Consider the following 15,315-nt stretch of genomic DNA (forward strand, 5'->3'; position numbering starts at 1 on the left):
TCTCGACTTGTATTCACGATAAATAGGTATTTTACTTTTCCAACGCAAAACAAATGAATGAGTTTCAAGATCATACCAATAACTAAACATGCCCCAAAAATTGAGCCTGATTCCACCGCGTCGAAACACAAATGCACTTTCAGGGGCACAAATAAAAACGAAGTCACCAGGTGGCGCTGACTGGTAATGATAGAAGGTTACAAGGACCCTTGTTGTGTGAAACGTGCAAGCACAGTAGAGTCAACTGTTATAGGAATTCAGTGGAAGACTCTTCTCCCAGTAGACAGGTGAAGAGTTCAGGGGAAAAAGCGACAGTAGACACAAAATGAAAATCTTTAGGGTATCAATTTTGAAGGCTTGTTGACTCATAACTGTATTCTTGTTCAACTGTTGGTTGATTAGTGTTGTTACATTTACCATTCAACAACACTTATCAATAAACCACCAATCAAACAAATATGAAGTTTTGGGTCCTCAAGCCAAATTTCCAGTTTGTGACTACCGTCGTTTCCCCCTTATGCTCACAACGGAAAGGGGGGTAATTGTCGCGGTTATTTTTCTTCCTCCTGCTTGTCTTGATTAGTAATTTCGCTTGTTCCAATTTATCCACGAAACAATTTTTAATCTAAAAAAGGGCCGTGGTCGTACAATGGTGACACAGTTAAAACAGGTGTCCAGGAAAATAAAGGCAGTAGTCCAAGAAACCTCGTGAAAGAGAGAAGGCAGTGGTCCAAAATGGGTTCTGTCTGTGACTACAACCTTTTTCCTGTCTTTAGTCTTAACTTGTTTCCAACCTATGGTACACTTTGTATTGTGCAGATTTGTTCCTGTCGTTTATATCAAAATATTCTTCCCCCAAGTTCTGATAACCGTTTGCGGTGCGTTAGTTCAATTTAGCGGAAGGGGACTACGTTGAGAGGCGGTCCCGCTTCATAACCCTGAAAGTGAGATCTTTGAGACATTTCGATGCCTCTTCGCCTGCTTGTGTCGGTTCCATTGGAAATAAAATGGGTTACTTGGACGGCCCATCTCCGTTCCATACCCGTGCCCCCCCTTCTTTCCGTAAAAATAGGGAGATTTGTTGAAAGGGAGATAAAACGCCTACCGCGTCCTATCTGATGTAAAATATACCAAGCCAAACCAGAGTGTGCTAAAGCACACCTAAAGCTACCCTATTATGCTATACCATATAAAACATACCAAAGAGAAAGTATTAAGAAAAACGAGATAGAGCCCAGTCTGAGATGAGGTGGTAAGAAGGCGTTGGAGATGGATTGGGCACACTTTCAGGAAGTCGATCAGCTGCATAACAAGAAAAGTTCAGAATGGAACGCTCAGGGTAAAAGATCAAGGGAAAGACCTCGAGGAACCTGGAGAAGAGTCCCGGAAATGGATGTGCAGAATAGTGGGAAGACATGGAGTGACATCAAGCGACTAGCCCAGGACAGGGAAAGGTGGAAAGTGTTTGTTCGTGGTCAAAATCCGGATACAGGGTGAGAGAGGCAAAAGATGATGATTATACAAAGCATAACCGAACCATGCCATACATTAGCTTACTACGCTATAGCTTAACATTATCTGTTGTCGCTGGGCAACTGTAAAACTAATAGTGAAGTCGAGCTTTCCCTGTGGGAATTTTGAAATAACGATTTTTTTTTACTGCTCCTGTTTAGTATTTTCTCTCTCTCTCTCTCTCTCTCTCTCTCTCTCTCTCTCTCTCTCTCTCTCTTTCTCTCTAACACACATATTCCAACTTTCATTTCAACGTTTGCAAACTTCCTTGTCGGTCTGCGTTAACCAGAAGTGACCTTTGAATCGATATTTTCAGTGTGGCACGGGAGACCCGTATGGAAAATAGCGTCGGATGAAAAAATGTGTTTGTCTTTGTTCATTACGATTGGATATGTTACAGGCCAAACTGCGCAGGCAGATAATAGTACCTTCGCCGCTACAGCCTTGTGAGTTAAGGCTACCGGACTCGAAATCGTGAGGTAGCGGGTTCGGGGGTTCGAGCCACCGGCTTGACGTTGTGTCCTTGGGAAAGGTATTTTGAACGATTTTTCCTCACTTCACCCAGATGGAAATGAGTACCTGGCCATAGACAGCAATAGAACTTGTCAGTACGTTTGATTTTTAGCACATATAAATGGCCGATAACACTGTATGCTTCCCAGGAAGTTGAGGTTGTTTCAGAATGCTCTCAAGTCTACTAGGGTATTAGTATAGATTGTGAAACGCATACAGCTTGCCGTTGAGCGGGGATTTGCACTATACAAATGCTATTTATCTTTTATTATTATTATTGTTATACAAATGTCAGCCTTCAGAACTAATCGGAAATGAAGGGCTCAGGTGAAGTAACAGGCTGAGTTACACTTTCCCTTCCCCGACCTAGCCTATTTTAATCTTTTTCTTTTATTGACGGATTTGAATTGTTCTTAACTGGATTTGCGGTAATAAAAATACAGTTTGTGAATAGCCTAATTGTTTTTTTTCCATGATTAATTCTATAGGGATATTTCACAGGTGCTGTTATAAGTTAAAGGTCAGTATCCTGATTTTTTTTTTCTTCTAAAGTTGGACTTTTCTTGTTTTTCACTGGAGAAAATGGTCAAATGGTATAGGTTTAACGCTCCTATCAACACTGTTAGATATTTTAAGAGGCGGCACCTCCAAGTTTTAACGTCTATCTCCGAAAGAACAAAATGAACTAGGAAATCCGTGTAAAGGTTTTTTTTCCAAGGACATAACGTCGAACCGAGCTGACCTTCGAACCCCGGAACCCGCAAGCTCACGTTTACGAGTCCGGTAGCCAAAGCACTAACCATCGACGCCATTTTCACTTGGTCCCTTCATATGGACCTTTACTTTCAAATAACACGCCATTGAGAAAGGAAGGTGCCCCCACCTCAGAAACACGATTGACTTGGACTCACTTTTCGACAACGTTTCTTGTAGAACATAACTTATTTTCACAATCAGTTACTTACTTTTACTTTTTCATCCTCTGTTGTCATGTTAAGCGTCGAGGGGAGATGCAGTTTTCTATGGTAGGCCAGTACCCGCAGCTCTTTCAGTTGGGATATAGTATGATTTCTCAGGGTTTCCTTGACACCCTCAATCTATCTGTTACGTGGCCTTCCTCTTCCTCACAATCAGTAAAAAGTGAAATGAGACATAACTTTTTTTGTTTCAAGATTTCGGGCATACTCTCTTCAACACAGGGTGAAGATCATTTACGGGTCCAGTCTATGTATCTGGAGATATCCGTATTTATTTCTGGATTGCAAGTGGCAAACGCACTTCATACCCTATCACAGATTCAACCAAAGGGTATTCACATGTTATATTAATTTATCAATGACTTTTCTGTAGAGTCCCACTAGTATTAACACCTCTCCGGCCTCCCATCCGAGGGCTCGACCCCACTTCATTAGACCATTCTCCTGATAATCAAAAGGGACGTGAAATCAATCATACTCCGACCGGAGCTGAGGCTCGCGCTTTGAGAGTGTTCCCATGTGGCGCAGTTAACATCTTACTCTGTCAAGTCTTGTGTATTGTACACTATTTTATAAATTACTGCTCTGAGCTGATTTTCCTCCCACTCTGTCACGAAATAGAGCTGTATAAGTAGGGTTCAAGCTGGAAAGCTTGCACCATCGGTTTACACTTGAATGATCTCCCTCAACAAATATCTTTGAAAAACGAAGTTGCAAAACTTATACAACTATAAAGCTTCAGTTATTACAATAATTTATTCGTTGTGTGTACAGGTGAATTGGTTTTGGAGTCTGAAAGGTACATTAATAAATCAACAGAGGCATATTGATGGGCCATTTGCCACGCCTTCAAAACATCAGAAAGCAGATCCAATTACAACGCTTAAGTTGACACTTTTAAAGCAACACTTTTGACGTTTTGAACAAACAGTCTCTCATATTTGCTCTAAGGACATACTTTGTGTTCGTCACAGAGTCTATGTCAGTACATTTGTACGACAACTTGTTGTACTTGTCACATACTCTGTGTCAGTGCATTTGTACTACAGAGACTTAACACAAATCATTCTGCAAGCAGTACCTGGAACAAATGATCCTACCACTGTCTGATGTCAATGAACTTTTTACTCAACCAGAACTGTTTCAGAGTACTTCACTCTGCGGTGGATCTGGGACTACTGTAACGTCCCGGGAAACCAAAAGGGAGAAGGACTAACTAATTATAGATCGAGAATAGTACTACAGGGAAGAAACTATAAGTTGGCGGATAAAGAACAACATCTACAGTAAAACCATCTACATGTATCTATCTATCTATCTATCTATCTATCTATCTATCTATCTATCTATCTATCTATTTATCTATCTATCTACCTACCTACCTATCTATCTATCTATCCATCTATCTATCTATCTATCCATCTATCTATCTATCTATAGATCTATCTCTCCATAGATCTATCTAAACCAAGCAAGGTATTACCTAATGAAATGCATGCCTCCATTGCCTCCTTCATCACGTAGTTTTCAGATTCCGATCTGTTTTTTTTGGTGTTTAGACATCCCCAGCGCTATACTTTCTCTATTTGGTTTTCTATACACGACCTCATCCTGAGCCACCCTTCTGTCCATCCACCGATATCCTCCCTCCAGACGTTATCTCCTCCACTATCTCTGAAGCGACTGTTCTAAATGCCCAAACCACTTTTTCTGGTATTTCAGGCCCCAGAATAAAAGATCAGGGGTCAAATATCCCTCCCCTAATCAACAGTCTAGCGGAAACGCGAGGGTGAACACTGTGAGCCATTAGAAGTCTTAACGGGATTACTTGGCTTCCTTTCTCCAACGACATCCAACTAGATCTCCCGCCCCTTACGTTATTTCTGTCTGTTCTGTAACAATACCAATACTATCCGTTGCTTATCTTATTCTATCAAAACTACTTTTTCAAACTAGAATGTTGTTGAAGTTTTTTAAGGATTTGTCTGGGAAATTTTAAGTCTGCATCAAAGTGGAATTAATTTTTGTTCATGAAAACAAAAACATCGTAATCAAATGAAATTTCCGTTTGTCAGTCAGTGAGTCAGTTCTTCTGCTGCCTGCCTGCCTGCCTGCCTGCCTGTCTGTTTATCTATCTGTTCATATGTCTCCCCCTCTCCTCTTCCATCTTCCTCCCTTCCCCGGCTGTCTGTCTGTCTACCTGTCCCCAACCCAACCACCCCCACCTCTCTCTCTCTCTCTCTCTCTCTCTCTCTCTCTCTCTCTCTATCTCTCTCTCTCTCTCTCTCTCTCTCTCTCTCTCTCTCTCTCTCCCAACCCCCTCTTCGTCGTTTCCACACAATAGGCATTATGCCGTTTAGTCTCGCCTCCCTTTTTTGGTCAGATCCAAATTCCTTCCGTTTTTACTGTACGTTTCTTGAGACAACAATAATTGGGCTTTCCAGTGAGGGTAATTAACGCTGGAAACCAAGAGAAAATGAGCTTTGCGTGCGGCCTTCTCTGTCTGTGTACAGCTGTAATCAACGCTTTGACCCCTGCGCCATCTGATCGGATTTATTTGGTAAATTGAATCGGACAGAAAAATGCCCATGTTTTATCACAGAACGCTAGTTAATGGGTAGTTTGGGAAAATTGCCAAATTATAGTGGACGTTTTTCTCGGGTGGAAAAACGTTTTATTTTTTTGGGTTTTAGGACGCATTTAACAATGACCAGAAATTAACTGATACTTATGCATTTGTGCCTGTGCGTTTTTGTATGCGCTAGTATTTACAAACGTAATTAGTGCATTGTGTTGTTTGTTTGTGTATGTGAGCATAAACGCTCGGACGCTCGTGTGTGTGTGTGTGTGTGTGTGTGTGTGTGTGTGTGTGTGTGTGTGTGTGTATGTATGTATGTATGTATGTATGTGTGTGTGTATTCGTGTGTGTACGTGTGTATGTATGTGTGTATGTATGCATGTATGTATGTATGCAATTATGTATAATAATAATAATAATAATAATAATAATAATAATAATAATAATAATAATAATAATAATATATAACATTTATATAGCGCATTTCCAAAAAAGTAGCTCAATGCGCTTTACATTGGAATACCCATTTTTCAAAAACATTTCTTACTACTTCCTTTCTTCTCAAGCAATATACATTAATGCACACACACGCACATACACACACACACACACACACACACACACACACACACACACACACACACACACACACACACAGACACAGACTATTTTCATCCAGACATAGGAACAGAACAAATATAATGAAAGATAACGTTAAAAGCTTATGAAGGATAGGCCTGTAGGAACAGAAAATGTTTAAGATGTCTTTTGAAGCTATCAAGTGTTCTTATTTGTCTTAGTTTTATGGGTTATCTGTTCCACATAAATGGACCAAGATATGAGAAAGATATTCTCTCTCCATGATTTGTATGATTTTACAGGTGTCACAAGTAGGGTGTTATCGTTTGATGATCTTAGGTTTCTCCCTGGTTTATATATACTGATAAGTTCTTGTAGATATAAAGGAGCAGTTTTATTTACACATTTGAAACACATGACGCAGATTTTAAATATTATTCGTTCTTTTACAGGGAGCCAATGCAGTTCTTTTCTGTATGTATGTATGTATGTATGTATGTATGTATGTATGTATGTATGTATGTATGTATATATGTATGTATGTATGTATGTATGTGCGTGTGTGTGTGTATGTGTTTGTGTGCGTGTGTGTGTGTGTGTGTATGTGTGAGTGTGTACTTAGGTGTGTGCTCGTGTGTCTCCATGTCTGTATGTATGTACATATTTGTTTGTGTACGCGCGCACACAAGTCTAGTCTTTAAAAAAAATCTGACTATTAAAGTATAACGCCCACTAGACATACTTGGTAGAGCAGAATACTAATGTCAAAGGTGCTCACTTGGTCAGTAAAATACGCCGCAATTTACACTTAAAACGGGTAAAACGACAGCCTGTGGTCATTTCGCTGTAGCACCTAGTAGAAAAAACACGTACGTGTAACACGTACGTGTAAAAAGGAAGGCGCACGTACAGGTGCGTCTTGACCCGGAAGTGGCAACTTAGTTTCGCCCCATATAATTCTTAGGAGGAGGTTTTTGGTGCCAAGAGTGGTCCCGAGGAATTTCGAATAAAAACTCAAGGAAGGCTTGATCTTAACGGACGGCTTCCCTCCTCCTCCTCCTCTTCTTCCTCTTTATTTTCCTCCCAATCACCACCCTACACTCTGATAAACATGTTAATAAAAATTTTAGTATACCCTGTTTACTCTACCCCACGTATTTATTTTGCGCTCATTCTTCACGGACAACAACATCGAATCCAGCTCAAGAGTGACCCGATCAAACTACTGTTGCACAAAAAGAAAAAGAAAAAGGAAAGAAAAAAAAATCTGCTATGCTTTTATTGTCTTTAGATGAAGAAACGTGTTCCAAATTCAGCTTTTATGTTCCCTCAAATGTTTTGTTACTAATTCCAAAGGTCTGAATAAAACACACTTATAGTGAGAGGAACCATTGACCAAAAGTAGGTAATGAAGGCTAGTAATAAAAAAGATAGAATATTAAGTGAATTTGTTAAAATGTCACTCGTTGCAGAGAAAAGGAAACCAATGGAGCATGTGTAAATCAAAAGAAAAGAAACAATTTGGAGGGACACGAAGGTCTTTGTGGGAGGTGGCGCAGGGTGGGTGAGTTTAAATTTTGTTGTTGTAATGTGTACGGCTGTATTGCTAAAACTAAGGAGCACTACGATTTTTTTAGCATTGCCACGCTTAATGTATCTGATGGTCTCGTCTATGCTGGTCAAGATAATAAGTTGCTAGAAACTGAATGATCTCTAATCACCGTTTAAAAATCTTATGCAAATTCAGTATTTAAAAAATGTACATTTGATAAGAGGGCTTAATTAGCCTAACTTAAGAAAATGTGTGTTTTTTTTTGTTTTTTTACATACCGACTTTGAGAGGTTAAATAATGATGAAAAGAAAATCACGGGGAGCATCTTGATTTGTCGTTGCTGCTGAATAAGATTTTCTGATTTTCAGGTATGCGTTGCCGACCTTTCGTGTGGTTTTTAACGAAGCCCCCAAGACGCTATATGGATACCATTTACTGAGATAAGTTTCTGGCCTGGCTCCTTGAGGGACTGTTAGCCCGGGAAGTGGCAAAATGTCTTATAGGGAGCCGGTTAGTCATAATAAGGATAAGAAATGGAGTCAGAAGGACCAGAATTCCAGATTTGTTGTGTTCTTCAAAAATGGTGGAATTCGCCTAGGGAGACTCCCCTGTGAACGCTTTCAGGACACAAGTATGCAGGAGCATACACTAAGGAAGTGGATCTGTCTTAGAAACAACAGAAATATGGTTTCTTAGGAGACTGCTGAGATCGTGAAAGGAAAAGAAATCAAATGAGGTAGTGCTTGATGAAGCCCACGTTGGACACTCGCTTTTAAAGACCATCAGGAAACGACATAATATGCAGTTTTTTAGACACCTCAATAAACACAAAAGTCTTGAACATCTAGCTCTCACTGGCAAAATTGAAGGTAAACGAGGCAGAGGCAAGCCCAGAGCAACCTACTTAGGGAACCTAAACAAATGGGTAACAGGAAAAGACGAGGGAAAAGTAGCTTTTTTAAGAGCATCCGAGCAAAGGAATGAATGGAGAACCATGATCGCCGATGTCTGTCACGTATCTGGCACTGGATGATGATGCTGATCGGGTGGTATGGGTCTGAACAACAGAACCACCTTCAATCGTATTAAAAGTAACGTAACCGAAATTCGCCACAGGGAGGCGATTCTTCAACCTAACCAATTATTGAGCTGCCTGTTCTAATCGCTGCAGGACCAGCCACCATTCTCCAGGACGATAACATGATGGTTTTCTCTCAGACTGGTTTTTGTTGTTGTTGAAAAATCAATTTCTAAACAAGCATGTACTATTCAGAACAAGTTAGGGGCCAATAATTAGAATGACATAAAGTCTAAATAAGAGAAATGTCCAAAACCAGGAATTTAGGAGGTAGGATAGTTCATTCACTGTGTTAAGTATTGAAACTGCACAGAATTCGTTTTTAAAAAGATTGAGTTGAATTTTTTTCCCCAGGCAGTTTCAATACAGTAACACCATGTTTTTGTATTCATAAAATTGATATTTATGTGTGCTTTTTTATACCAGGAAGTCGTTTAAAAAAAACCTAGCTCAGACAGCAAAACCATTGTCGTGGAAAATAGTAGCCGTTTTGTTGGCTGCCACTATCAATGCTTTCAGACTTTGCTATTTTTTATGCTTCTGGCTATTCTAAAAATGAATCCAAATGTTTTTCTGTTAAGGCCAACACCTTAACCTCTAGGTCACGAAAGCCGCCTTTAAATGAACGTAATAAATGTAGTAATGTGCAAAAGTAAACGTGGTTCCTACGTAGCTCAAACGAAATGTTAAAGTGGAAAGCCTCTATAACTAATGGGTTTGGAATGATTGAACTCTTATTAAAGACGGTTTTTTGTATAATATGTTTTTTCGACATTTACTTGATGGAATATGGTCATCGACATATCTATCTATCTATCTATCTATCTACCTATCTATCTATCTATCTACCTATCTATCTATCTATCTATCTATCTATCTATCTATCTATCTATCTATCTATCTATCAGTCTATCAATCATTTTTTCAAATGCCAGGCTTTGAATTCATTGTTCCGAAAGGCCGGCATTAAAAATCTTTCAAGGCCATCTGCGATCATAGTTCAACATACATTTTTAAAGTCCAGATGCTCTAAATATGTCATTGAATCTTGTATTTATTCGTGTCCAATATTTTCAGGTCACCTTAACAAGCTATTCTGGGTCCATCTCTGCCTTTGTAGACTTTTATTGTTCCAGTAAGAAAAATGTATTAATTCGTTGGCGTATTGTGAGGCAGAGGCACAAGTAGAGTAACTAGGACTTTTCAAATTTTACCACAGGAAAAAAAAAAAAATAGAATGCAAGATTTCTTTTAACCATATAATAATCAACGATTTTACAAGGGGAACAAAACAAAAAGAAAAATTTTTCATCTCTATTTCCATCAACAATACCAGGAATTTCAATTTAAAGTGGTTTTTCACAAAATAGTCACATGACTCAGAGTCTTTTTAATATTTGCCCCTTCCCAGAGTCCCAAATTATGTTTAAAAAAAATAAAAAATAAAAATAAAATAAAAAAACCCCACCCCCCTCCCGGTGATTTTCGCCCAAACCCTAAGTTAGATATTTAAATTCGAGCTGCTGCCCCCGCTGTATTAAGAATACAATAATAATTTAAGTCTGAAGATACAGCCATGGGAAAACATGTTGACGTGGTCACTTTATCTGTGGGTTGTTTCAGAAGTCACAGCTTTTACCAAGCACCGTTTAATCCAAAAGAAGATTATAGATAATACACAGAGGTAACATATTCATAATTGGAGATTACACCACGGATATAATGGAATATTACACTCACACACAGACTGTCTAGACACACTGGTTTAAGAGTCAGTGCGAGTGATTTACATCCACGAAAAACTTATCATTTCAAAAGGGTTAAGAAAAAAAATCAAATTAAGTAAATTTATGAAACGTTGAGAAATGGAAAAATGTTCAAAAATATATTGAAAACTGTGATGCCGCACGATATGAGGGCACAGCAGAAATTAATGTAATTTACAGTCAGTCAAAGCTGTTAACACTGTTTTCACTGTAGATTATGTTGAAAGCAAGCAACCCCCCCAAAAAAACAAAAACAACCAACAACCAACAACAAAACACACACACAAAACAACCTCAGAACAAACAACAAAAACACCTGGAGAATAGAGCCGTGATGCAGTTTATTACTGTTATCGCTAATCACTGGCCGATTTTTCCGTCGGCTTATCGTGCTTCGTCAATCATGATTGCAGAAGGTGAATAACTTGTAAACCTTGGACTTTGACGTCTTGTATACTATGTCATAACAGTTGGGTTTTTTTTGTTGGTAAGTGTTTGACGGTACTCGCAACTGTATAAAGTCACATGAGCGCGCCGGACACATTAAACACTTTCAGTTGGTAGGAAATTTTGAATTATGCCCGGGTGGAGCCTGCAGCCTACTCTTATCAATTTTAGACCACCAAGGGATCTTAATTAAACGAGCACAACCCGCACATGAGACCTTCGAGAATTTTCTGCCTTGTCCGACAAGGCTAGGCGTAGATCCCACCATAAGATCAGAGGTGTGCCTGAAAGACAGCAGTAAGAAGGAGTATTCTGTTCAAATAAGATTAGTATTTTTTTTTCTTCCAAAGCAAGACAAATGAACAGACTGTTAGACTATACCAATGACTCCATATGCCCCCCAAAATTGAGGAGTGCCTGATGCCACCTTGTCGTGACACAAACAGACGCCCTTTACCAATCCGCCGACCTGGCGGGACACCAAAAATACTCTCGGCCTTGTGGGTTCAATGAGTTTACTAATAAAAGGCGGAGTAAATTTATTCTTCGACCATATTGTCTTGAAAAGGAAAGAAACATAACTTCATATTCATAAAAGTTTAGAAAAAAAATTCTGTTGTGCATATCTGAAATTATATCAGGCAGACAACAAGCACTCTTACTTTTAATTTAATTTCCACTTTGGGTAAAATGCACATTCGTGTTTTTGATGTGTCCGCTCTACCTACAAGTCGCCAACATGTTTTCGAAATAGTAGTAGTAGTAGTAGTAGTAGTAGTAGTAGTAGTAGTAGTAGTAGTAGTAGTTGTAGTAGTGGTAGAAACAGTAGCAGCAGTAGTAGCAGTAGCAGCAGCAGCAATAGTAGTAGTAGTAGTAGTAGTAGTAGTAGTAGTAGTAGTAGTAGTAGTAGTAGTAGTAGTAGTAGTAGTAGTAGTAGTAGTAGTAGTAGTAGTAGTAGTAGTAGTAGTAAGCAGCTCGCTTCCTTCCTAAGTGATCCAAGCTGTGTCAAAGTGAGATTGAGGGGGGGGGGGGGGTAGACAACTAGACTGCATATACTATATATTATATCTATTTATTACCAGGACAAACTACAGGTGCAACCCCCCCTCTAAAAACCAAAAACAACAAAACGAAACAAAACGAAACAAAAGAAAACAAAAGACCAAATCCCATTCCACTAAATGTAGATATTTAACAGAGCACGTTTCCCAACCCTATTTCCTTTCCCTCCCTGTACCCCCCTAATTTTTTTTCTCCCATGCTGAACCGACATCAGTTATGCAGCAGCTAGATCTATACGATTGATGACATTGGACTTAGCATAGAAATAACCATCAAGCTCTTGTTAACACAATGGAGAATCGACTTAAGAGTTTTACCCGTTATAAGACTCAGTGTTTTGAGGTAGACCAGAAAGAAGATGGCAGGGCGACATTATTAAAGAGCAGATAGGTACAACATGGACGTACTAAACAGCTGATAAAACAGTGGAGGTCGTTATTGGAGGGCTAAATCCTGCAGTTAACGGACAACGCCTAGAAATAAAAAGAAAGAAAAGTAATACTCAGTTACGAACAACAGGAAAATATATCTTTTCTAATAACTATCAAAAGTAAAGGTACATTTCTGTACCCTACCAACCTCCCCAAAACACACACTCTTTCAACTTCCTATTTTCCAAATAAGTTAAATTTAAATGTCATCCCATGGAAGGTGGAGACAGCGGGGGTGTGTACTATTTCAAGTAAATTCTGTACTGGAAGGGTGGGGAGGCGGGGGTGGGGGGGGGGGGGTGCGGGTGATGGTAAAGTTTACTAACACAAAACAAAAGGCAACCACACACTATCAATAAGACTTAAAATTGAATAGACGGAAATGGGAGCTACCGTTAAGGCTCCCAGGAGAGAGGATAGAACCGACAAATCCCCATGATTATACGTTCTGAAGAAAAGGAAACAAGCTTTGAACCCAAATCTGTACTTTGGGAATAAAGAATTTAGGGAACGTGAAGACAGAGTGCTTTCGTAGATTATAAATAACACACAAAACAAGACCAGAGCACAAAGCGACATACACACAAACAAGCGTTTATATATTCTCTGTCTGTCTGTCTGTCTGTCTGTCTGTCTGTCTGTCTGTCTGTCTGTCTGTCTGTCTGTCTGTCTGTCTGTCTGTCTGTCTCTCTTTCTCTCTCTCTCTCTCTCTCTCTTTCGCTGTATGTCTGCTGTCGTCTTTCTCTCTCTCTTTCTCTCTCTCTCTCTCACAGTTTTTCTCCCCCCCATCTTCCCTCTTTTATTCTGATCTATCTATCTATCTATCTATCTATCTATCTATCTATCTATCTATCTATCTATCTATCTATCTATCTATCTATCTATCTATCTATCTATCTATCTATCTATCTATCTACCTTACCCGCTCCCCACCCCCTAAATCATCTCCTGAGCTCTTTCGTTAAAGCCCATTTGCCTAAATCCCCCCCCCCCCCAGGTTTCCCCCTTTTTTTTTTTTTTTTTTTCTCTCTCCCCCCCCCCCCCCCCATACGCAAGTACTACGCATGCCGTCAGCAAGCTCTTCAAATTATGTACTGAGCCCAGAAAACAACATTTTTCAGCGTAGAGAAAAAAACCAACAACCTATTTCATTCTTTTAACAATTGTACCTACAAACATTTTGTATCTTTCCTGCTATTTTCAAAATATCAAATTTTAGAATTAGAATTTAAACAATACTTTTTATGAATTCATGCAATCTATATCACAGGTAAAGAAACTGCAATTTAAGAAATCAAAATTGCTGGCTTAGTACATCTAAGTACATATTATTTTTATTGTACTTTACCGACGATGTGTCTATTTCAGCGTCTTTCTCCATTCTCGTTCATCAAAATCACCCCCATTATCAGTAAGTTTTCCCCGTGAGAGCACTCAAACTCAAACAAAGCTATTTTCAGAATCGTTTACGTCTCTGAGAGAAATAACCTACTTACAGAACTCACGATGACACAAAATATCTTCTTTTCCCTGTATACCTTTGTTCACGAAGCCATTTCCTTAGAGAAAAGAATAACTTTACAACGGCTAGTTATGTCGAGAATGTGGACTCTTGCTGTTCATTGACTTAAAGAGAATTGTTTTGAAAGGGTTGTAAAGTTTTCCATTAGCGCTTTAATAGTTTCTTCAGCGGTCAGAACTGGAAAAACAGAGAGCGAAATTCCCAGTGCTTATTTAACGTTGCAACTTGCCCTGAAGTAATGGGTTTTTTTTGGTGAGCAGTTACTCTCACTCATTGATGATTGTGTGAGTTCTAGATTCGTTAAGTGCGTTTGCGCTCAATCTAAATTCTTTTTGTCTTAATATGTCGACAAAATAACGACAAAAACTACAAAAATAACAAACAGTAACATCCGCAGCAACAGAAGCAGCAGAATTATTAGCAGCCTAGTCAGTTCGTCTTAATATTTCTCCGTCTCCATTTCTATCTCTTCCCTCTTCTCGTCCTTTTTTTCGCTTTTTCTTTTTCATCCCCCCCCCTCTCTCCGTCTCTCTCTTTCACACTCTCCTCCTCTCTTTGTGTCTCACTCATTCTGCCTATCTGTATCTCTCTGTCTAACAGTATTTCTGTCTCTGTCTCTTTCTCTCTCTCGTTCTCTCTCTCTCTCTCTCTCTCTCTCTCTCTCTCTCTCTCTCACTCTCTCTCTCTTCCTCTTTCTCCCTCTCTCTTTCTCTCTGCCCCCCCCCTCTCACCTTCCCTCTCTCTAATGCCCCCCCCTTCCACTTAAGCAAATTATGTTCCCATTAAAATACCAAATAAATTTTCATTTAAGTTAAACGGACAAGAAATACCCATTCCCCCTATTCAAATTGTGGTCCTTTGACGAGACATAACTAGATTCGTTTACTCCGAACTAAAACGTTATCTTTATTTGCAACATGATGAAGTGGGGAAAAAAAGCCGGACAGTTCTAGAATGTTCTGGATAACTAAGCAGAGACTTGGGATGGGCTTTTCCTCAGGGGTAAAATGCGGCTTCACAACAAACGATCTGCATGGCTGATTCATTTCTCAAAATTTAAAATAAAATTTTGAAACGTAGATCTATTTTATGTATTTATACAGAAATTGTACATACGCGTCTGCTCTGTAGTGGTTTGGTGTCTTGCCGTCGAGGTCAAAAGAACCTAGTTTGATTCTCGTATTGCGAGAATTTATATTGGGTGTCTGTTTTTCTTGCTCTCAGCATTAGTTAGCGCTGACTAGTAGGGTCGGAACCTGCCTCCTACACACACACACACACACACACACACACACAC

At 39.3% G+C, this 15,315-nt stretch overlaps 1 long non-coding RNA gene across 1 annotated transcript in view; it reads left to right on the forward strand.

The window, feature by feature from the left end:
* LOC106013221 overlaps positions 1 to 15,315 on the forward strand; it is a 77,267-nt gene that overhangs the window by 52,701 nt on the left and 9,251 nt on the right. The gene's annotated exons all lie outside the window — the stretch shown is intronic.

The sequence above is a fragment of the Aplysia californica genome, unplaced genomic scaffold (assembly GCF_000002075.1).
Source record: "Aplysia californica isolate F4 #8 unplaced genomic scaffold, AplCal3.0 scaffold00727, whole genome shotgun sequence".
NCBI lineage: Eukaryota > Metazoa > Mollusca > Gastropoda > Aplysiida > Aplysiidae > Aplysia > Aplysia californica.